The sequence below is a fragment of the Mauremys reevesii genome, linkage group 10 (assembly GCF_016161935.1).
Source record: "Mauremys reevesii isolate NIE-2019 linkage group 10, ASM1616193v1, whole genome shotgun sequence".
Classification (NCBI taxonomy): Eukaryota; Metazoa; Chordata; order Testudines; family Geoemydidae; genus Mauremys; species Mauremys reevesii.
Genome location: NC_052632.1, coordinates 37,158,712 through 37,183,086, shown reverse-complemented (window position 1 = coordinate 37,183,086; position 24,375 = coordinate 37,158,712). Strand labels below are relative to the sequence as shown.

Here is a 24,375-nt window from a genome sequence, read left to right as displayed (position 1 = left end):
GGGTGCCACCCTGTGATTAAATAAAGTCATCTCCTTTGGAGACAGCCTGGTTCAAAGTCTGCTCTCAATTACACCCAGTCAATCCCGCTGAACTCAGTACAGGTGTCTGGGTATCACTGAGGGTGGAATAGTGCACAATAACTTTAAAATCATGGGCCAAAATTCCAGATGTGCATGTGCAAAATGGGTGTGCACATTTACACGCTCCCAGCTGGGATGTACAACCACCCCAGTGCATGCCTGTATGTAAATTGCCTTGTGCTCACACAATCAAGTATGGCGCTTCTCCATTGGGCATGTGCCCTTTTGAAAAGTCAGGCCTTAAATCTACATAAATTGAAGAAAAATATACAACCTGGCTTGGCGGGCAGGGGGTACAGTGGAGGCATTTTAACTGGATACTTCTGTTGTTCATTACCGCCCCACCAACACTCCCTCCTGGAAGCATACTGTGAATAGTCATTAGAGGAATCCCACGGAAGTCCATTTCATTACAAGCTTTTACCCCCCTGTTTGTGCTTATTAAAAATGCTCAGCTAGAAGATAATGGGAGAAAGGGGAATTTAGCATACGTGTGGCCTTGACAGAAGCTGGCAGAGAGCAGAGGCACTCCTTCCGCTGAAAAATCAGTTGTCTAAAGCTTCACAGTTTTATGTTAAGAGCAAAGGTTTACAAGTTGGTTTTTTTTTGTACACGCAATATCTATTTCCGTTTGGAAATGGGCAGAAAGCCCAGGGTCCTGAGCAAAGACGCCCTCCTTGCTAGTCTAAACATGGGCCATTCCTCTACCGTCTAAATATGGGCCCTTCTTAACCCACCTGACGCTGGCCCAAACTATACATGTGCAGAGATGGGAGGGCTGGTTTACGGGGCGGCGGGGGTTTGTCAACCAATCAGTATTTGATTCTAAGGCTTAAGGCCAGATGTTTGCCTCTGATGCCCCCTTGTGATGGCAGCCCTGCTGTAAGATTGGTTTATCCAGCCATCTGAGGATTCCCCAGCATGCTGGAAACCCCAGCAGTGTAGAGCTGGCATAGCTGGCTCTGTACCACCCCTTGTTGCAGCCCTCAGTATAGGTGGTCTGGAAGGGACATGGCTGGGGAAATGGGTGTGGCCAGAATTGCCCTCCTGCTCTCATATGTCCCAAGTCTTGGAATGGTCCCTTCAGCTATTGGCAATTGGCTGTCAGTTAGAGCAGCCTTGAGGCTGACCTGATTTGGTTGGGAGCTGAACTAGCACCAGAGAGCCAGAAAAGTGGTATAAAGCCACCTTTGTTCCCTGCCCTTAGGATCTGCATCAGATGGAGCTCAGCTGGTCCCAAGGGCTGGGCACTGGGACTGGAATGGCATCTGCGCAGTTCCATTGATGATCATACGCCCAGTTGGAGATCTGGCACTTTGTGTGTGTTGAAGAATTCAGTCTACTCTTCTCTTTCTTCACCACCATGCTACAGCCTCCCATTGACTGCTGGAAAATGCCCAAGAATAGCCAAGTAAGTAATAAACTCCATTCTCCCAACCCCAGAACCCTCAAGTCTTCCCGTCTCAGGCAGCTGCCCCTTACACCCATTCTCTCCTACTAAAGGACAAGCTGGTGTGAGTTCATAAGGAAGGCTCCTAGGAAGGTTGAAGCTGGCACCACTTGGCAGAAGAAGCAAGAAACCACTGACTAACCATCCCTGGTATGTGCATGACTGGGTGGAGCAATCTGGTGATACTGTAAACTTTGGAAACAATAAGAGTGTCGCACTATGAAACATCTAAAACGAGTGCCAGAAGGAGCACTGGAGCCATCTTGGACAAAGAAATAAGCAGTGGCTCTGCCTGATTAGCTCTTTGTCCAGAATTAGATGGAAGGTGATGACTTTACCCAATAACAAAGCAGAAGAGGAAGAATTTTTCCACTTATGTTGCCAGCCACTACAATATTTTGATGCGTGAAGAAGATAGTGTGCAGTAGACAGTTATGGATCCTTGCACCTCCTGGAAGCACATTGGCCTGTGGAAAGAACCATCTTGGATACTCTGGGTGCCAAGGAATTTCACAATGAACAGGACACCGATCCACAATGAGACAAGGTCATGGTTGCCTTTGAATCTGAATCAGGAAGGTTCAGGCGAAGAAAACGGATGGGAAGCAGAAGGCTAGAGCTGGTGGCAATTTTTCATTCCAAGGGGTTTTTAGACAAAAAACGGTCTGTTTTCTAAACAAAAGTTTGAGGAAAAAATTCATTTCTTTTGAAAATTCCCAGTTTTTTTCAACCAAACATTAAAACTTTGGTTTTTTTTTTTGAAAACTGAATACAAAAATTTTTTGTCACAAAGAAAAATTCCAGTAAATTTTTTGGGGGGAAAAAGAGAAAAGTTCATTTCTTGCAATTTATTTTCCTACAGGAAAATACTTACCTTTTTCTAACTAGGAATTGCCTGGGTTCAGTGGTAGAGGGCACCACTGAAGGAGTGGATCAGCTTTAAAGAAAGGCTGAAGGAGGAATGACTGGACCAACTTGGAAAACTGGCAGCCATTGGAAAACCAGTAAGAAGAAGAGCTGGTCGAATAAAACACCTGAGCCGTGAATGGCTTTAAGAATGAAAGTGCCAAGTTTGGTTTGCCCTGACCCATGAGCTCATGCAGTTCATTACGCTGAGTGTTCAAACAGCCACTGAGCAGCCAGAAAAAGGCCTGTAAATCCCAGAGTGTGAGCATTCACACTGGAAACTCATGATTCACTGCTGGCCTTGGAGCGCATCCTGGGGAGAGCCGTTGCACAGGCAGAGCTTGACTAAGGAGTGAGGCTGTCTGCGCTAGAACAAAGTGTTCCCTCAAAGTGGAAATATTGGCTCTTGCAGACTCTTGCTACCCCTCACCTCCCTTTCCGGAGGCAAATATGCTGAGAGACAAGGTGAGGGGAGAGCTAACAGATTTTGGCAGGAGACGCAGACGAGGAGGAGCCCTCTGCACCTCCTCCCCCTCACTCTCTAAGCCAGTGGTTTTCAAACGTTTTTTCTGGTGACCCAGTTGAAGAAAATTGTTGCCCGCTATCCAGTGGAGCTGGGGATGAGGGTTTGGGGTGTGGAGGTGAGGGCTGTAGGGTGGGGCCAGGAATGAAGGGTTCAGGGTGTGGGAGGGAGATCTGGGCTGGGGGTTGGGATTCGAGATGGGGTCAGGGCTCTGGGCTGGGGGTGCAGGGTCGGGGGTGGGACTGGGGATGAGGAGTTTGGGGTGCAGGAAGGGGCTCCAGATTTGGGGGGGCTCAGGAATGGGTCAGGGGGCTGGGGTGCAGGAGAGGGTCAGGGCTCTGAGGTGAGGCTGGGGATGAGCGGTTTGGGGTGCAGGAAGGGGCTCTGGGTTTGGGGGACTCAGGACGGGCAGGGGATTGGGGCATAGGGTTAGGGCACACCTCGGGTGGCTCCCGGTCAGCGGCGCAGAGGGAGCTAAGGCAGGCTTCCTGCCTGTCCTGGCACCGCGCTGCACCCCAGAAGTGCCCAGCAGCAGGTCTGGCTCCTAGGCGGAGGCGCATGACTGGTGCTATGCGGCTCTTGCCTGCAGGCACCCACCCCCCCATCTCCCATTGGCCAGTTCCCAGCCAATGGGAGTGCGGAGCTAGTGCTCGGGGCAGGGGCAGCGCTCAAAGCCCCGTGGCCCCCCCGCCTAGGAGCCAGACCTGCTGCTGTCTGCTTCCGGGGCGCAGCGCAGTGTCAGAAAAGGTAGGGACTAGCCTGCCTTAGCCAGGCAGCACCGCCAATGGGACTTTTAACGGCCCAGTCGGTGGTGCTGACCAGAGCCGCTGCGACCCAGTGCCTTACATTCCACGAGCCAGTACTGGGTCATGACCCACAGTTTGACAACAACTGCTCTAAGCAGCTCCAGTCGCTGCTCTCTGTCCCCTGGGAGGGGAGAGAAGGGAAGGCAAAGTCTGCAATGGGCTCCAGAGCACGCATTGCCTGCTAGGCTTTGAACCTGACCCCCCTAGCCCTAGCGGTGGAAGCTATGCCTGTGCATGCTGGAAGAGAGAAGGAGTCACTTCTCAGACCAAGAGCACTGCTTCAGTGGACTGGCTGCCATCGGCACCTGTTCCTGAGACACCTCAGCTGAGCAGCTCAGCTGACCCCACTTAGTGCTGTGACTGCTTTTGTGGAGTGCCCCAGGAGATGTTCCTGCAGATGCTCCTGCAGCCATTGCCTAGTTTGTCAGTGAGTTCGGAGACCCAGGACAGCCTGGGGGCTGGATTGGCTTTGTCCAGGTCTCGTACACCCAGGCTTCAGCAGAGGCTCACTGAGCTGGGCCACAGGTTTATCAGCAGCACTCAGCTTGCCGGATCCCAGCAGCTGTCTAAGGCTCTTCCTTGTCTATTACCTGCACCTTTCTCCCATGCCCGTCTGCCAGTTCTGGGCCCAGAGCAGAGCTGTCAGAACTGTTCTGGCAAGACTAGTCGGGTCCTGGTTGGAGCCCTCAGGGATCTGATACGAGCGGCTAGTGAGGCATCAGGGAGTTGCTAATCAGAGAAATGGTTAATTTTTTGTTTGCTTTATAAAATACTACCTCTTTTTATCCCTTTCCATTATAAGCATCATCCCCCACCCTCACTGCCTCATGCTAAAACTTCTCATTGCTTGTCTCCTGCCTGGGTCCGTGACTGCACAGAGCGCTATCGAGGGTATTAGAATTGTCCTCAGGGGCAGGCATCCATGGCCTATATGTCCCCATGAGAGTTGGAGGCACTGCTAACTGATTGCACCCAGTCCAGTGGCTTTAAAATAGGTGATGCCACAAGCCTGGCCAGTGCTGCCTGGGATCCTCATGTATATCAGCTAGCACCACTTAGTGGAATACGGGTTATTCAGGACCCTCCTGGGTAAAAGTTCAGTCATCTAATTAGGGAGAGAAACAATGAGGTGATGAAAGCATCCCTAAGCATGTCCCCCTTTTGCATGGCATGGGAAGCAGAAAGGCAGGGCATGGCTGTGGTGGAGTCAGAGGAGAAAGGTCTGGAGATGTTCAACAAGGGCTGTATTTCTGGAGGAGGAGCAGCTGCATGGCACCAGCAGGCCAGGCCAGAAATGGACGAGGCCATCATGTCAGTATCACCCTTAGTCTGAATTGGGTGAGGTGCCTATTTCCCAGATTTATGACTGTCCTGGCAGATGTGAGGGATACGGCTGAAGGAGAAAAGACAAAGAGAAGGACAGTGGAATTTCAGTCGCAAGACGCTGGAGCAGGGAGCACCCACAGCTCAAAGATCTGCCACGTGCTGTGTGGTAAAACCTGGCCAGTTTGTGAGGGAAACTAAGTATAAATCAATGCTCTGCATTCCCGCCTATCCTGTGCCCAGCAGTAACCCTCACTGGCTGAACAGAGACACACACATGAAATGAACCAGTCTCTGTTCCAGGCCCTGCTGCGTCTGGGACAGAGATCAAGCCCTCACTCTGTGCTTTTACTTACTGTGCCTCCTACTGCACAGAGCACATCTGATGTGGTGGCACCTTTCCATTTTCCTGCTCCTACTAATGCACCTCAACCTCACATCCATTTATAAGGGGGAGAAGATATTGAGTTACCCGTGACAGGGCTGCTGATTTCTCTGGAGGCTGGAGTTTGCATTGAATATTCAGCTGGAGAAAACCACACAGTGTGTATATAAATGCCTGCAGCATAGCTATAAACCATCTATTTTCCTAGGGTTGTGTACTGGTGCCCATCACAATGGTATCTGAGCATCTATTAGGGAGAAAGATGAAGACCACAGGCCAGACAAGGTGGAGTCCAGGAGGTGAAACACAAGTGCACAAGCAGCATGTCCTCCATCAATTACTGATGATAGTAAGCCATCCACTGTACTTTGGATGAGAAAGGGTTGAAAACTTGACTCTGCACAGCATTACAGTTCTAACTCAAAGCCCACACATGGACAGAGGACTGGATCTGCTGCTCCCAGGCTCTGCCCTCTTTAGGGAGATATATTGGATGCACAGACGCTCCATCCCTGCGGCACAGTGCCAGTACCACAAAATCACAGAGCAGGGACAGCACTCACTTTGATTTCTCCCCATTCATTCCCTCATCCTTCCGTAGTTCCAGCCCTGCTAACAGCGATGGGAGAAGTAAACAGAGCCCAGCTCAGCCACCCCAAGACAAAACTACCAATTCCAGTGGTGAAGATCAGGTAACATGGGATTGATACCAGCACAGCTGACACAGCCTGCTTACTAAAGGCTAACTCCTTCAGTAATGGTGAAGAGCCTCCTGGTCCCCTACTGCAGTGGCTCTCAATCTTTCCAGACTACTGTACCCGTTTCAGGAGTCTGATTTGTCTTACGTACCCCCAAGGTTCACCTCTCTTAAAAACCACTTGCTTAGAAAACCAGACATAAAAATACAAAAGTGTCACAGCCACACGGTTAGTGAAAAATTGCTGACCTTCTCATTTTTACCATATTATTATAAAATAAATCAATGGAATATAGTGTACTTACATTTCGGTGTACAGTATATAAAGCAGTATAAACAAGACATTGTCTGTATAACATTTTAGTTTGTACTGACTTCGCTAGTGCGTTTTCTGTAGTCTGTTGTAAAACTAGGCAAATCTCTAGATGAGTTTATCTACTCCCTGGAAGACCTCTGCGTACCCCCAGAGGTACGTGTACCCCTGGGTGAGAACCACTGCCCTACTGAACACTTGATGGAATCACATTCCCCGACAGAAGGGAGCTTACAGCACGACCTGCCTCAGAGGGAAACCCTGTTTTAAAACTAGCAGCTTGTCTCCTTGATCCTAGGCACATGCAGCGTGGGGCTGAGATCTCATCACTCTGCAATGGACCTTACTGAATCCCTGACCCTGGTGCTTGGCTGTCTGAGACTGATGGTTAATTGCCTTGAAATCTGTACTTCCATCCCCTTGATGCTCCTGGGCTGGGATGCAGAGAGCTGGCCCTGAAACCAGTCTCCTTATTTGCTCCCTGCAGCTGCTGTCCCAGTATTTGGACTGTCTGGGCTTTGAGACGAATCTCCATCGAGTTCATTCCCTTCTTTTTCTCCCTGCAGCTGTGGTCCCAGCATTGAACAGTCAGGATTTGAGGGCTAATCTTTCTCCAGTCCATTCTCTCTCACCTCTCCCCATTGATTTTTCTCTGCTCTGTGCCCCATGCTTCTCCCTGGCATTGACCATGTTTTCCCTGTCATCTCCCAAAAAGTCGGGCTCTAACCAGCAGCAAGTGACTTTGCATGGGGGAGCTTACCTCCAGACTCGGGTCCTGCATGGAGGGGCTGCATCTGCAGGGTGAGCTGGAGCAGCAGCAGTGCTGTGGGAAGATCGCTGGACCCCATGATGTAACCTAGAGTGGACCAGCCGTTAGTATTCCTCACGCAGCGAGAGAGGGGAAGGAGCAGGAGGCACAGCCACGGACAGAGCCTATCTGTTTTCAATTGAGGGCTCTGCTACTACTATATTTAATAAACTGCTGCTGAGGGAGGGACCTTTGAATTTTCCCCACCAGTCACAAATCAGACTGGGTTAAAACAGGCCCCTCTCAGATTACAAGTAGGTTCCCCTTCTTAAAGGGCTAGTGCCTTAAGGCTGTATTTCCCCCCTGCTCTGAATGGTTCCTTGTTCCTTGCACCAGAGGGGTTCCCTTTCTCTCCATGGCTGTTTTGGGCTGTCCAGGCCTGAGGCTGGTGAGGATGATGTCTCACCACCATATGGTTGCTGGTGTCAGCTGAGAGAGGAGTAGGGTGTTCCCGTGAGTGTTGGGTTGGTTCAGCAGCAGGGTCTTTCCAGGTTCTCTCAGAGCTGGTGGGAGCTATATTGTCTAACAGCACTGGCATTAGCAGCTACTGAGAGTCTGAATCTCCCAGGAGCAGGCCTATGTATGGAGGCTAATACTGGGAGCTGGAATATGCATCCAAGATTCAGATATGGATAAATAAGAAGAGGCCCAAGGGCAGTATCCATGTGCCAACTCCCAGCTTGGCCAGAAAAGCCATCTGAGGCCTGGTGGATCCTAAAAGCAAAACCTTCTGTGGGGGGGTTTCTCCAGCATGGCTAGAGGACTACCCAGTTCACGAAGGCTCCAATTGGTCTCATAGGCTGATGGCTCAATTAAAAAAAACATGTATAAATGGAGGCCTCACAGAGCATTCTGTTTCTTAGCCTGTGTCTGCCCAGTTCTGCGGTATCTCAGCTGACTGGCTTAGGTGCTGTTAGGAGATGAGTGTGCCGCAATTCCCAGCAGCCATCAGGCTTCAATCCCAGCCAGTCTGGGCGAGGTTTCTAGAGTCTGGGTGGGGTTGCAAGGAACTGTGGGATTGCAAACAAAATGGCTTTTTCCAGTGAAGCTCCACTAGGCTAGCAGGGAATTTTGGATGGTGGAAATGTGGGTGTGGCCATCCATAGCCCTTGGAGACGGAAGACTTTATCTGACAAATAAAGCACTGAGGAGCGTGTGTGCCATCACCTCACTGAATCTCCTTCCCCCTCTAACTCTGAGGAGATGGCCCCCCACATGGTGAGCTGGGACACTGTGCTCCTTGCTGATTGCATGTGTGGGGGTGGGAGAGATGAAAGGCTTTTGTAAAAAAATATTTGTTTCTCCTTTGCTGGAAGCAATATGTGCCTTATTCAGAGTTCAGATAGTGGAGCACAGTCTCTTGGCTTCACTTCAGGTTCTGATAGCCCAGCAATAGAAATTCACGGTGGATAGGACCTAGTAGATCATTCAGTCTATTCTTTGGTTTCCATGGCAGGATTGTTCCCTATGCTATGACCCTTGGAAGAAAGATAGGTTATAAAACACACATTGTTTTAAATAATCTAACCAGTTGTGTGTTTCTCACTGTCCTTTGGATCTGTGTTCCTAAGCTAAAGGACAGCCTGGAGAATTATTATACATTTATCAGTTTTATTAGTCAAAATAGCAAACAAGCAATTACAGAAAGCAAAATAAAGTTGGTTAGATGATAGTGTTCACAATATTAAAAAAATAATTGAACACAACATGGGGTGTTATAATTTTTAAGAGATAATAAATCAGTTCAATTAAGTCAAGCTCTAATCGCAATCGTGTTACAAAGGCAAAATTTTATCCTAGTTCTGTGCTCGTCTGGGCAGGTGATTTTGGTATCAACATGGAACTATGGATCCTTAAATATAGATCCTTATCTCCAGTCAAACTTATCTGCAAATGGAATTAAGGGACTATTATGGCAGCTCAGTGGAAACAATTCTACAGTAGGATTTAGAAACTGAGACAAGTTAATTAACAAAGAATGTCAGTTCAGTTGATGTGACCTTTAGCATGACCTTGCCCAGCTGATATTAATAGCCAAATGTTGCCACTTATAGATGCAAGACTATCACACTCTAAACCCAAAATACAATAGATAGATGATAATTTTGAAGCATTTCTAATTTCTCTCGAATTTCACCAGTGCTGTAAACTCATGCCACTTTTAGCAAAGTTTCAAGTAGTGGTAAAATTGGTAGCTTGCAAGCCAGTTCAAAGCTTCTTCCTCTTTTTGTCTAAGAAGCTGTCATCAGTTCTCTTGACCACAGAATGTGATTTTTAGTCTGAGTCATTTGAAATACTCAGGGTTCCTTGCAATAACTTTTGCTAAAGGGAAGCACAGTTTCCTCTTATAAATAGTATGAGGCTTTGGTAATGAGTTTCTCCCACCTCAGTGCTTTCAAATACTTATTGATTTAGTGTAACTTCTAGACAACTAAGATTAAACTTGTTAGTGAAATATAAGCACACAACATACATGTGAGTCATTCTGAGGGTTTTAACTCAGGTGTGTAGTTTCTGAGAAGCAGTTAGCTTAACATAACCAAGTTGTCATTTGGGTAAAAAAAAATGCATGGATAAGTCATGTTGGTGCTTATCAGTTTGAACTGGCTGTGACATTGCACTCCATATGTTTATGGAAATATGCTTGTAAATGGGTCGACTCACCCCTGCGGCGCCTCCTGCTGGTTGCTCTGCAAATTTAGCTCAGTCCAGCCCTGGAGCACCCTCTGCAGGCTGGTGATCCACCTGTCTTCAGGCCCCCCCCGTGTCCCTCCCTGGACCCAGTGCCCTTTTACATGGGGTGCTGCCCCCTAGCAGTAACCCTTTTCTCTCTGGGTCTCCCTTTCTGTCTCAGGGAACCCCCATCCTCTATCCCTACCTTGCCTCAGTATTTGGCTACTGCCAGTCATTGTCTAGCCCCACACTCTGGGGCAGACTGCAGGATCAGCCTACTCATCACAGGCAAAGTTGGGTTTGGACCTGCTGCCTTGGCCTACCCCTAGGTTGCCCTCTGCAACCCACAGTACCCATTAGCCCACTGCTAGGCCGCAGCCTGGGGCTTTCTAGGCTGGAGCTCCTCAGCCTTCCCCAGCCCTGCTGCACTCAGGTATCCAGTCTTAAGCTCCTAAGCAGCCAGGCCCATCTCTCTCTAAAGCCAGAGAGAGACTTTCTGGCTTCCCTGCCTTCTTATAAGGCCCTGTTCCTCAGTTTGGGGCGTGGCCCCCAGCTGCAGCCACTTCCCTAATCAGCCCAGCTTTTAGAGCCACTGCTCTCAAGCCCTGTCAGGCCACTTTTTAAACCCCTTCCAGCAGGAGCAGGGTCCATCTGCTACAATGCTTATGAGTGTAAATATAATGTAACTGGAATATGCTTTATGCAAAAGGTCTCTTGTAAGGTATCATTACAAAGATTATAAACTACTGAGTGTGTTCATCCTATTTGTATGAATGTATCATTCTTGTATCTGAAGCTAGAAATATGAAGTATTACTCTAAAATCCTATTGTAATTATGCAAAGTGTGGGACATTAATGGTGGTTTGGAATCTTGATGGTTCCCATTAACAATTGGTTGTAAATGGCTCTGTTTACTTGTAAACCTTCCTGTGTTCATGTGAGTCAGGCCGGAAAGAATGGAGGCTTGGGTTCTCACAGGACATGTGACCATGCCACCTGGTACTGAAATCCATCTTAAACCTGGTGCTTTTCCATTTAGAAGGAGGATTGGGAACCCAGAGAGAGACAAAGGGTTCCCACCTTGTGCCAAAGCTATAAAAGGGGGTCATGAGAAATCCCCTAGTTTACCACCTGAGCTGGAACTAACAAGAACTGTACCGGGGAAAAGATTGGGCCTAGACTAAGAAGCAGTCTAGTCTCTGAAAGAAGCTTATTGGAACATCTCTGAGGGTGAGATTTACCTGTATTCAGTTGCCTAAATGTATTAGGCGTAGACTTGCATGTTTTGTTTTATTTTGCTTGGTAACTTACTTTGTTTTTTCTGTTGTTTCTTGAAACCACTTAAATCCTACTTTTTATACTTAATAACATCACTTTTGTTTATTAATTAACCCTGAGTAAGTGATTAATACCTGGGGGAGCAAACAGCTGTGCATATCTCTCTATCAGTGATATAGAGGGCAAGCAATTTATGAGTTTACCCTGTATAAGCTTTATACAGAGTAAAATGGATTTATTTGAGGTTTGGATCCTACTGGGAACTGGATATCTGGGTGCTGGAGATAAGTAACCTGCTGAATGGGTTTCAGTTAAAGACTGCAGCTTTGGGGGCATGATTCAGACCTGCGTTTGTGTTGCAGCAGACTAGTGTGTCTGGCTCAATAAGGCAGGGTTCTGGAGTCTCAAGCCATCAGGGAAGAGGTAATTTTAGCCCATCAGGTAACAATCCCTGTCATAAACATACAGCTAAGGGTAGCATAAAATCCCTCTCTACCCTGTAAAGGGTTAATTCCTCTTTTACCTGTAAAGGGTTAAGAAGCTCAGGTAACCTGGCTGACACCTGACCAAAAGGACCAATAAGGGGACAAAATACTTTCAAATGTGTGGGGGGAGGCTTTGTCTGTCTGTTCTGTGTGCTTGCCGGAGACAGATCAAGAAGGCAAGCAATCCAACTCAATTAGAATTAGTAAGTAATAATAAGAGAATGCATTAACTTACTTTTATTTTGGCTTGTGATTTTCCTTGTCTAGGGGGAGGTTTATCCCTGGTTTTGTAACTTTAAGGATTGCCTAGAGGGGGGATCCTCTATGTGCTTGAGTCTTTTGTTATTCTGTAAAGTACTTACCACCCCGATTTTACAGAGGTGATTCTTTTACCTTTTCTTTAATTAAAATTCTTCTTTTAAGAACCTGATTGATTTTTCCATTGTTTTAAGATCCAAGGGTTTGGGTCTGTGTTCACCTGTACCAATTGGTTGGGATAGCATTCTCAAGCCTCCCCAGGAAAGGGGGTGTAGGGGTTTGGGGGGATGTTTGAGGAAGGTAGGGCTCCAAGTGGCCCTCCCTAAATGTTTGTTTAAATCACTTGGTGGTGGCAGCGTTACCTAATCCAAGGTATAAGGAAGGATTTGTACCTTGGGGAGTTTTTAACCTAAAATGGTAGAAATAAGCATAGGGGGTCTTCATGCGGGTCCCCACGTCTGTACCCTAAAGTTCAGAGTGGGGAGGGAACCCTGACATGGTGGCAGAGTGGTGGGATCATTTTGAACCAGAGATCATTTTGAACCAAAAGCCTGGTAGGATTTTTAAAGGACATTTTTTTTTCCTTTTTAACTGCTTAGAAAACAGGAGCTCAGGGCAGATAGAGATTTTATCTCTCTTTGCCTGGAGGCAAAGGTATCAGGTCCTTGTAACAAAGGGATGTTTTTAAGCTGTGAGCAGCTGGAGATTTTTGTCTTGTAACTGAGGGCAGGGTAGTTAACTTTCTAAAGGGAATTTACAAGCAGTTTTTTTTCTTTCTTACTCTTGGGATTAGCTGGGATGACAGATCAAGAAGGCAAGCAATCCAACTCAATTAGAATTAGTAAGTAATAATAAGGGAATGCGTTAGCTTACTTTTATTTTGGCTTGTGAATTTCCTTGTCTAGAGGGAGGTTTATCCCTGGTTTTGTAAAATAAGCTTAGGAGGTGTTCATGTGGGTCCTCACATCTGTACGCTAAAGTTCAGAGTGGGGAGGGAACCCTGACAGTCCCAAGGGGGTCTCTGTGACTGAACCTGTCACACTGGCATAATGGTGGATTCTCCAGCTCAGCTCCACAGTTGCACTGGCTGGTTTCTTGATCTATTGAGCTCCTTGAGGTGATTTGCTCAAGGCATTATGACAACTGTATTCCTATTCTCTTTCTGGATTTCGCAGCAATCTCCCTAGATAAGATTTTATCAGAAAGGGTTGACAGAGTTGTCAGCAACAAGACTTCAGTTGTTTTCAGTCAGGGGGCGCTCTCACTGGCCAGACAATGACAATCCTGCTCACAGTCTTTCTCATCTGAGCTGTAAACAGGGGAGTTTCAGTGGGAGTTCTGTTGGGGGAGAAGGTTTTTGTATTTTGTGTATTGTATTTTGTACTTATATGTGTGGAGGCTGGTAGGGGCAGTGTGCTGGGAGAGAAGCTGAGCCCTGATTAGGGGGCGGGGCTTCTCTGCTTAGGGGTCCTATAAAGGTAGCCAGCCAGTCAGGCAGCAGCATAGACAGCTGCAGCGGCACAGGAGCCAGCAAACAGAGCTGTAAACAGGGGAGTTTATAGGGAGAGTTTGCAGGGGAGACTAAGAGACCTAGGCAGAGGAATTGACAGGCTAGTGAAGGAATGGGGGGTGGTGTTCTGCTGGTGTTCTGGTGCATGTTGGGGGTTTGTTTTGATGTAGGTGGTGGTGGTTTGCTTTGGTTTGTGTTTCCTGGACTAACAGGTTTTAGGTGGGAAGGCTATGAGCGATACAGAGGCAGCAGTGAAAGACACAATGAGGATGACTGGATGTGGAAGCTGCAGCATGTACATGATCCTGGAGGGGGTACCTGAAAAGAGTTTCATCTGCATGAAGCGCCGCCTGATACAGCTGATGGAAGAAAAGAGCCGAGGACTGGAGATGCAGGTGGAAACTCTGGTCGAGTTTAGAAGGGGGTTCGAGCGGATGATGGAGCAAAGACATGAGGCGGCTGAAGGGATAAGCTCAGACTTGCAGATGGAAGCAGGACCAAAGAATTCTGAGGGAGACTGCTGGGTGAGGAAAGTGGACAGTGGAAGCATGTGACTAAGAGAACCAGGCAGAGGAAAAGACGGGCCAGTGAAAGAGAAATAGAGCTTAGGAACAGGTTTGCAGAGTTGGAAAATGAAGAAGGGGCGCGCAGCAGGTGGTTGCTGAAGGTGTGAGAGCAAGGAAGAAAAGAGCAGCTAGTCCTATAGGAAGAGGCGAAGAGTCAATGGAGACAACACCAAATATGAGCCCCAGGAGGATACAGGATGGGTTGCGGAGGATTGCAAGAGACAATAGAAATTGAGAGGACTTGCAGCCAGAGGGAACAGGGGATAGACCGGAGAATCGCACTGTCACCAGGAAAAGGCAGGTCTACGTGACTGGGGACTCCTTACTGAGAAGAATAGACAAGCCTGTAACTAGAGCTGATCTGGAGAACAGAAGGGTGTGCTGTCTGCCGGGTGCTAAGATACAGGATGTGGACCTGAGGCTGAAAAGGATCCTAAGGGGAGTGGGAAAGAATCTGCTAATTGTCCTTCGTGTGGAAACGAATGATACAGCTAGATTCTCATTGGAACGTATCAAGGGAGACTATGCCAGACTGGGGAAGACGCCTAAGGAAATCGAGGCTCAGGTGATCTTCAGTGGGATTCTGCCTGTTCCTAGAGAAGGGCAACAAAGGTGTGACAAGATTATGGCGATCAACAAATGGCTCAGACAGTGGTGCTATAAGGAGGGCTTTGGGATGCATGGCCACTGGGAAGCATTCATGGACAGAGGACTGTTCTCTCGAGATGGACTTCACTTGAGTAAGGAGGGAAATAGACTTCTAGGATGGAGGCTGGCACAACTGATTAAGAGAGCTTTAAACTAGGAATTTGGGGGAGATGGTTCAGAGATGTCCAGGTAATCTCCACGCCAGAATTTAACATTGAAAGGGAAGAAAACAAAGTAAGAAAGGATACAGCCATGGCTAGGAGAATGGACATAAGGAGGAAGGGTAGTGTAGATACCAGTCTAATAGGTGATACTGGTGGTAGAATGTCTGTGCCTAATCGGGTAAAGCATGTTAGTGAAGCCAAAAGGCAAAAATTAAGATGTTTGTACACCAATCCGAGGAGCCTCGGTAACAAAATGGAGGAACTAGAGCTACTGGTGCAGGAAGTGAAACCGGATATTATAGGGATAACAGAAACATGGTGGAATAGTAGTCATGACTGGAGTACAGGTATTGAAGGCTATGTGCTGTTTAGGAAAGACAGAAATAAAGGCAAAGGTGGTAGAGTAGCATTGTATATCAATGATGAGGTAAACTGTAAAGAAATAAGTGATGGAATGGATAAGACAGAGTCTGTCTGGGCAAAAATCACATTGGGAAAGAAAGCTACTAGAGCCTCCCCTGAGATAGTGTTTGGGGTGTGCTACAGACTGCCAGGATCTGATCTGGATATGGATAGAGACGTCTTTAATGTTTTTAATGAAGTAAACACTAATGGGAACTGTGTGACCATGGGAGACTTTAACTTCCCAGATATAGACTGGAGAACAAGTGCTAGTAATAATAATAGGGCTCAGATTTTTCTGGATGCGATAGCTGATGGATTCCTTCACCAAGTAGTTGAAGAACAAACAAGAGGGGATGCCATTTTAGATTTGGTTTTGGTGAGTATGAGGACCTCATAGAAGAAATGGTTGTAGGGGACAACCTTGGTTTGAGTGATCATGAGCTAATTCAGTTCAAACTAGATGGAAGGATAAACAAAAATAGATCTGGGACTAGGGTTTTTTATTTCAAAAGGGCTAACTTTAAATAATTAAGGAAATTAGTTAGGGAAGTGGATTGGACTGAAGAACTTGAAGTAATTCCAGGCCTCCTCTGCCTTTATATCCACAAGTCAAAGTTGCAGAAACTATCAGAAGCCTGTATCCCAAGAAAGGGGAAAAAATTCAGAGGCATGAGTTGTAGACCAAGCTGGATAAGCAAGCATCTCAGAGAGGTGATTAAGAAAAAGCAGAAGGGAGGGATTAGCAAGGAAAGATACCTTATTGAGGTCAGAACATGTAGGGATAAAGTGAGAAAGGCCAAAAGCCATGTAGAGTTGGACCTTGCAAAGGGAATTAAAACCAATAGTAAAAGGTTCTATAGCCATGTAAATAAGAAGAAAACAAAGAAAGAAGTGGGACCGCTAAACACTGAGGATGGAGTGGAAGTTAAGAATAATCTAGGCATGGCCCAATAGCTAAACAAATACTTTGCCTCAGTCTTTAATGAGGCTAATGAGATGCTTAGGGATAATGGTAGGATGACAAATGGGAATGAGGATATGGAGGTGGATATTACCACATCCGAGGTAGAAGCCAAACTCGAACAGCTTAATGGGATGAAATCGGAGGGCCCAGATAATCTCCATCCAAGAATATTAAAGGAATTGGCACATGAAATTGCAAGCCCATTAGCAAGAATTTTTAACGAATCAGTAAACTCAGGGGTTGTACCTTACGACTGGAGAATTGCTAACATAGTTCCTATTTTTAAGAAAGGGAAAAAAAGTGATCCAAGTAACTATAGGCCTGTTAGTTTGACATCTGTAGTATACAAGTTGTTGGAAAAATTTTTGAAGGAGAAAGTAGTTAAGGACATTGAGGTCAGTGGTAATTGGGACGAAATACAACATGGTTTTTACAAAAGGTAGATCGTGCCAAACCAACCTGATCTCCTTCTTTGAGACAGTAACAGATTTTTTTAGACAAAGGAAACGCAGTGGATGTAATTTACTTCGATTTCAGTAAGGCATTTGATATGGTTCCACATGGGGAATTATTAGTTATATTGATCCCCATCTTTTCCAATTTGAAAATTGAAAGGTGGATAAGGAACTGGTTAAAGGGGAGACTACAACGGGTCATACTGAAAGGTGAACTATCAGGCTGGAAGGAGGTTACTAGTGGAGTTCCTCAGGGATCGGTTTTGGGACCAATCTTATTTAATCTTTTTATTACTAACCACAAAAAGTGGGAATGTGCTAATAAAGTTTGCAGATGACACAAAGCTGGGAGGTATTGCTAACACAGAGAAGGACCGGGATATTATACAGGAAGATCTGGATGACCTTGTAAACTGGAGTAATAATAATAGGATGAAATTTAATAGTGAAAAGTGCAAGGTCATGCATTAGGGATTAATAACAAAAATTTTGGTTATAAATTGGGGGCACATCAGTTGGAAGTAACAGAGGAAGAGAAGGACCTTGGAGTATTGGTTGATCACAGGATGATTATGAGCTGCCAATGTGATATGGCCGTTTAAAAAAGCTAATGCGGTTTTAGGATGCATCAGGCGAGGTATTTCCAGTAAAGATAAGGAGGTGTTAGTACCGTTATACAAGGCACTGGTGAGACCTCATCTGGAATAGTGTGTGCAGTTCTGGTCTCCCATGTTTAAGAAGGATGAATTCAAACTGGAACAGGTACAGAGACGGGCTACCTGGATGATCCGAGGAATGGAAAACCTGTCTTATGAAAGGCGACTGAAAGAGCTCGGCTTGTTTAGCCTAACCAAAAGAAGGCTGAGGGGAGATCTGATTGCTCTTTATAAATATATCAGAGGGATAAATATCAGGGAGGGAGAGGAATTATTTAAGCTTAGTACCAATGTGGACACAAGAACAAATGGATATAAACTGAACACTAGGAAGTTTAGACTTGAAATTAAACAAAGGTTTCTAACCAGTAGAGGAGTGAAGTTCTGGAACAGCCTTCCAAGGGGAGTAGTGGGGGCAAAAGACATATCTGGCTTCGACTAAGCTTGATAAGTTTATGGAGGGGATGGTATGATGGGATAGCCTAATTTTGGCAATTAATTGATCTTTGATTATTAGCGGGTAAATATGCCCAATAGTCTGTGATGGGATGTTAGATGGGATGGGATCTGAGTTACTACAGAGAATTCTTTCCTGAGTACTGGCTGTGAGTCTTGCCCACATGATCAGGGTTTAACTGATCACCATATTTGGGGTCGAGAAGGAATTTTCCTCCAGGGCAGATTGGCAGAGGCCCTGGAGGTTTTTTGCCTTCCTCTGCAGCGTGGGGCACGGGTCACTTGCTGGAGGATTCTCTGCACCTTGAGGTCTTAAACCACGATTTGAGGACTTCAGTAACTCAGACATAGGTTAGGGGTTTGTTACAGGAGTGGGTGGGTGAGATTCTGTGGCCTGCATTGTGCAGGAGGTCAGACTAGATGACCATAATGGTCCCATCTGACCTTAAGTCTATGAATCATCCAGATGTTTTGGCTTCAGGGAGCAATGTGTTGAACAACAACCGAGTGTTTTATACATTTTCTGATGGGCAGCATGGTCCAGTTCCTCTTCTTGGCAGTGGGCCAGTCAGGCAGTGACCTATGCAGGTACAAGCTGTGTACTCTCTCACCATACAACAAGAAAAGGAGGCATCTCCCTTATTACTTCTTGAAACTTGATCTGGGAAAATGCCAGTATATTTTGTGCAAAACATCTTGTGTCATACTAGTTTGTATAAGAAATGTTGGGCCATACATTGAATACCAGCTGGTTTAGCTCTGGTCAGCACCTACTCCTGCAAGTGAGCTTTCTTGGGCCTCTCTGTGGTGTGTTCCTTTGGCCAACTTTGCGTGACTCCATGCTCTTTCCACTGGCACTTTTTAAAAATCTTTCTGCAGAAATATCCATTGTGAAGTTAGGACAAAGTCTTTATGTAAAGTATCTTTCCATTTCTGGATGGTTCTGTCCTTGTTTAGTAGTTCATCATGCAGCAAAATTGGTCCATCACCAATGGACTATAACAATTATTGAAATAAAACAGCAGCACATGCCTCTGTACCAGTACTTGATTATTCCCTACATCTCAGTGACAAGGTTAGTGGGATCAAGTAATATGCAAAACTCTTTCTGTTGCATAGAGTTTTGCATAGTCATTTAGATCTTATGTGTTGGTTGATTACATTTCTATAATTCCATTATATGAAAGTTGGAATGGATCTTGAGGGCTCATCACATTCAGTCCCCTGCACTGAGGCAGACCAAGTAAACCTAGACCACCCCTGACAAGTGTTTGTCCAACCTGTTCTTAAAAACTTCCAACAATGGGATTCCACAACCTCCCTTGGAAGTCTATTCCAGAGCTTAACTGACAGTATAATTTAAAACTTTCCCCAAATATCTAACCTAAATCTCCCTTGCTGCAGATTAAACCATTACTTCTTGTCCTATCTTTAGTGGACATGGAGAACAATTAACCACAGTCCTCTTTATATCAGCCCTTAACATATCTGAAGACTGTTAGCAGGTCCCCCTCGGTCTTTGTTTCTCAAGATTAAACATGCCTGGTTTTTTTTAACCTTTCTTCATAGCTCAGGTTTTCTAAACTTTTTATCATTTTTGTTGCTCTCCTCTGGACTCTCTCCAATTTGTCCATATCCTAAAGTGAGGACACAGTACTCCAGCTGAGGCCTCACCAGTGCTGAGAAGAGTGGGACCTCCCGTGTCTTCCCGTGTCTTCAGTATGACCCTTCTGTTAATGCACCCCCGAATGATGTTAGACATTTTTGCAACTGTGTCACATTATTGACTCATATTCAATTTGTGATCCACTAAAACCCCCAGATCCTTTTCAGCAATACAACCAAATAGCCAGTTATTTTCTCTTTTGTAGTTGTACATTTGATTTTTCTTTCCTATGTAAGAACATAAAAACATGAGAATGGCCATACTGGGTCAGACCAATGATCCATCTAACCCAGTATCCTGTCTTCCAACAGTGGCCCATGCCAGATGCTTGAGATGGAATGAACAGTGAAGGGCAGTTATTGAGCAACCCATCCCCTGTCGTCCACTCCCAGTTTCAGGCCATTAGAGGCTTTTGACACTCAGAGTGTGGGGTTGCATCCCTGATCATCTTGGCTAATAGCCATTGATGGACCTGTCCTAAATGAAGGAAATGCATTTATTGAATTTCATCTTTTTGATTTCAGACCAATTCTCCAAATTGTTAGTCGTTTTGAATTCTAGTGCTGTTCTCCAAACTGCTGCAACCCTTCCCAGCTTGGTGTCGTCAACAAAGTTTCCAAGCATACTCTCCAGTCAGCATCTAAGTAATTAATATATTGAATAGTACCACACCCAGGACTGATACCCATGGAGCCCCACTAGATACATCGTCCCAGTTTGACAGCAAACCATTGATAACTACTCTTTAAATATGGGGTTTCAACCTGTTGTGCACCCACCTTATAAAAATTTAATCTAGATCATATTTCCTTAGGTTTTTTTTATGAGAATGTCATGTTGGACTATGTCAAAAGCCTTATTAAAATCAAGATATAAAACATCTACTGCTTCCCCCCATTCACTAGGCCAGTAACCTTGTCAATGTTTAAAGATTTACATTTCACATTGGCTTCTCAACATACCATTTGACTGTATTAGGTTATTTAATACAAAATGAATACATTTTACATATACCTTTATTAAAGATGAGTTATATATCTCGCATTCATCACATTCCTATTTAAAATAGACAGCATGGTTTGAACTACAGTATTTGAAGTACTTTTGTAGTCAGGTTGCCAAGGCAATGAAACTTCCTCAAACTGAAGGAGTCTTTTACCAAATTTAAATAGCTTTAATTGTCTGGTCTAGTTTCTTAAATCTGAATTGACACCTTTTGGTTTTCTTTATTTAGTAATAATACTATATCTGGTGATATGATATCAAATAGTCTAGCCTGATCTACTCTATTTCCATTACAAATGTATAAAATAGAAGAAAAAGATAACAGAAAGTTACTTCCCAATTTAGCAAAAGCTTGTGGTGAAGCCAGGCTAGCTGGCTGCAGCAGTAACTCAGTCTACATCTCCTCTGTGTGACATACAGAAACTGCATTTGCTGTTTGATGTGTTTTAAGGTGTAGGCCTAAGTTTAACCAAGATTTTGGCCTATGTCTAATGTCTGGATGTCTCTAATGTTATTGTTATTAATAGGCTTCATATTTTCTGCATCATGATTACATTCTGGAGCTTTATCCAGTCACATTTTAAACAGAGATGGACCCAAACAAGAACCCCAGAGCCAAACATCCCCAACCTAAGGGAAAGTTTAGATGCAGGTATGTGGCTCATCTCATCTTTTGTTTTCAAATGGATCAGACAATGGAGCTTTTACCACTTCCCCTTGGGGCTATTTCTTAGACCTCAGCTATTTTTATTTGTGGTAATTTTTCCTTTGCTCGTCTTGGGTGCAGCACAGGGAATGGGCAGGGATGTGGGAGGAGATGGGGGAAGGCAGATAAGAGGCAGAGATGTGAAGAGCCTTGAATGTAAGGACAAGCAGCTTGACTCTGATGCAACAGGGGATTAGAAGCCACTGCAGTTCCGAGGCATGCTCAGTCAGAGCATATTGCCAGCAGCAAAATATAGAATGTGGAGGGAGCAGATAGGAGATATGATGAGCCCACAGAAGAGGAAGGATCATTGTAGCTGTAGCCTGACTGGTATTCTAAGGCAACTGTTCCCTTGGCCAGCGATGTGATGTCTCTGGATATACATCTCAAACTGTCTGCTGGGAAGCTCATATTCCCCTTGCTTTCCGTAATCACACCTAGATCTTGCATAGCACTGCCACCTTCCAGGTGTCTCCTTCCCATTGAATAGCTGTAGTTCAGATTGTTTCCACCCAGATGTTTTTCACTGTTAAATCTCATTTAGTTTATTGCTAACTTCGTTAGGACCCTTTGTGCAATTTCCCTGTCTTTGGGAGTGCTCGCAACATCTTCCAACTTAGTATCATCTGAGAATTTAATCAAGGAGTTGTTTACTCTTGCTTCCAGATCATTAATAAAGACATTAAATAAATCTGGTCTATGCCTCGTTCTTCATGACTTTTTATGAGTAAGTCCCAGTGGTTCAGTAAACTCATTAGCTAATTCTATTAAATCCCTGGGTTACATAATATCCAGGCTTCCTGGTTTGTACAGAGTCAATTTTATCAACTGTTCCCTTTCCTGCTTTTTATCTGAAGCTCTATTGACAAGGTCTGCATTACTTTGCCTCCTACTTATCCTCAGCTTTTCCCTTTATTTTCTTTGTTTAAAGACTGATTTAAAAAAACAACTTAGTGGCTGGGCTATTCCATCTCACCCCATCTTGATTCCATCTCTCTCTATCTTTATTTTTGTGTAACAGGCTGGCTAAATGTGTCCTGGCCTCTTCTCCACAGAGAGGATAAGAGATTATTATTACTGCTGGAAAACAGAGTTACCACTTGAGATAAAAGAGTAGAGGCCTGCGCTTTGGTGTGGGAGATCCCAGGTCCAGTGCCTGCTGCCGATTTCTCTTGATGACCGTCTCTTTGTGGCTCCTTGTGCTAAGAGAGCATAAAGATGAGCAAAGATCTGGCCCCTGTCAAGGACCGCAAGGTGGGAAAATGCTCCTTACATCATCTTGTGTACCCACACAAGGCCAGGCCCAAAGTAGCTCCAGAGTGCCACCCCTTCACCTCTCCTTCCCTTTCTGACTCTCCTGGGTATGTTTTGCACTCCTCAGGACTAACAGTCTGTCTGGCACACCCATCTCTCCCAATGTCAGGAACACCTGCTAGACCACATTCCCCGTACTTTGCTATCACTTCCAGCTTACTTCCAACATTCCTTCCATCTGTGCAGAGAAGCTGAGGTGCATTTACTACCCCTTTAATATCCCTCTTACTGACCCTTTGCTACAGAACATCGCTGGCTTCTTTAGCATTATTCAGACTGGATGCTCAGGGCAGATTTTAGCTAAGAGAAAGTTAAAGTGTGTCTAATAAGCCCTGGAACTTCTCAACCCAGGGTCTATCTGCTCAGGTGGAGACCCTAATCCAAACGTCTGCTTCTCATTGCAGCAAGTGAGGCGTTCTGGTGCCCCGGAAATCCCCAACCCTCCTCTCTCAGCCAATGGCACCACTTGGCCTGCAGCTTCAGCTTTCATCTTTTCTCTATTCACACGTGGCATCAGAAAGATCAGCTCTTCCCAGGGCTTTTCTGCTGTTTCTGCCTCTCCTCTTGGTTCCCTTGTTCCACAATAAACAGGAGTTCTGCAGCATCCTTCTCGCTGTCCATTGCCATTCTTATCACATCTCGTTCCTTGGCATTTGGGAAGCCTCCTCATGCTATTCTGTTCTTTCAGTGGGTCACAGATAGCCCTGGACATGACCGAGTAACCAGCCATGTCCACTAGCCTGCCCTCCCTCCTTTTGATCGCGTCATCGGCTGTTACTCCCCTGAGTCTGACCACCCGCTAACCTGCCTCGGGAGGACTCTCTCTTGCTGGAGTCTAGGTTGAATGGCTCCCCAGGGGCTTCCTTGCCTTGTCACATTATTACAGTTTAATTCATCATCCTGTGCATCTCTCATGCCTGAGTGTGCCTCCCTTCACGATCACCTTGGATTCTCTCACCTGGTTTAGCTGCTGGCTCAGCCCCTCCAGGATGGAAACTACCTGACTCCATGGTCTCACCTGCTCAGTCTGAGCACCAACCGAAGTAAACTCAGATAGACATATTTATTATTGTTTATATTATGATAGCACTTAGAGTCTCCAAGCAAGATCAGGGCTCCATTGTGCTAGGTGCTGTACAAACACAGAGGATGAGAGCATACCTCCCCTGGAGAGCCGGCAATATAAACAGCCACAACAGACTGTGGTGCAGGTAAAAGGTGTGAGTGAGGGTCACTGGAGGGTTGAGTTACTGGATGTGGTAGCAGGCATAAAACCCCAAAAGGTTTAAATTTCATTCATATTTTATGTGAACCAGTTTCCCCACCCTCCATCGTTACACAACAAAACACACAGGCTTGTATAGGACACATTCATAGCAATACTTCCCACACCGGCCTTCTAGCCCTTTTCATCCCTTCATGTGCACGCCTGTACACAAATGATTACACATCTTTCTACATACCCCACACATGCAACACACTCCTCTCTCTCCCACACACACACACACTCCTCCCTTCAGAATTTACTCACGCCCATGTACACTCCATGCACACAGGCCAACAGTTCCTCTCTCACACACACACACACACACACACCTGTATTTACTCACACATCCCAGCACCCCTTTTCACACCAATATACCCCTCCCTTGCCCCCCCCCCCGAGAGACACACATTCTCCTCACACAGTTCCACACATCCAAGCTCCCCCGTCCACACACTTGTTCCCCACTCCCTTAGAACACACACTTCTCCCTCACAAAGACCTAGTCATGATGGCTGGGTGGCTGGCTGATTAGTGGAAGGCTGTGTAGACACACCACCCCAGTGCTGCTGAGGGCTGCTTCTGATTATCCAGGGGTCTCAAAGTCAC

At 45.7% G+C, this 24,375-nt stretch overlaps 1 protein-coding gene across 2 annotated transcripts in view; it reads left to right on the top strand.

Annotated features, from left to right (window-relative positions):
- The first annotated feature begins 1,327 nt into the window (after positions 1 to 1,327).
- The window catches only part of ODF3L1 (outer dense fiber of sperm tails 3 like 1), a 51,130-nt gene continuing 28,082 nt past the window's right edge, over positions 1,328 to 24,375 (top strand). The window contains exon 1 of one of the 2 annotated variants that reach the window (XM_039491985.1): positions 1,328 to 1,492. The gene's annotated coding sequence lies outside the window, so the exon portion shown is untranslated. Of the gene's footprint in view, positions 1,493 to 11,074; positions 11,197 to 24,375 lie in introns of those variants that run through there. The other variant, XM_039491984.1, reaches the window with a different exon arrangement.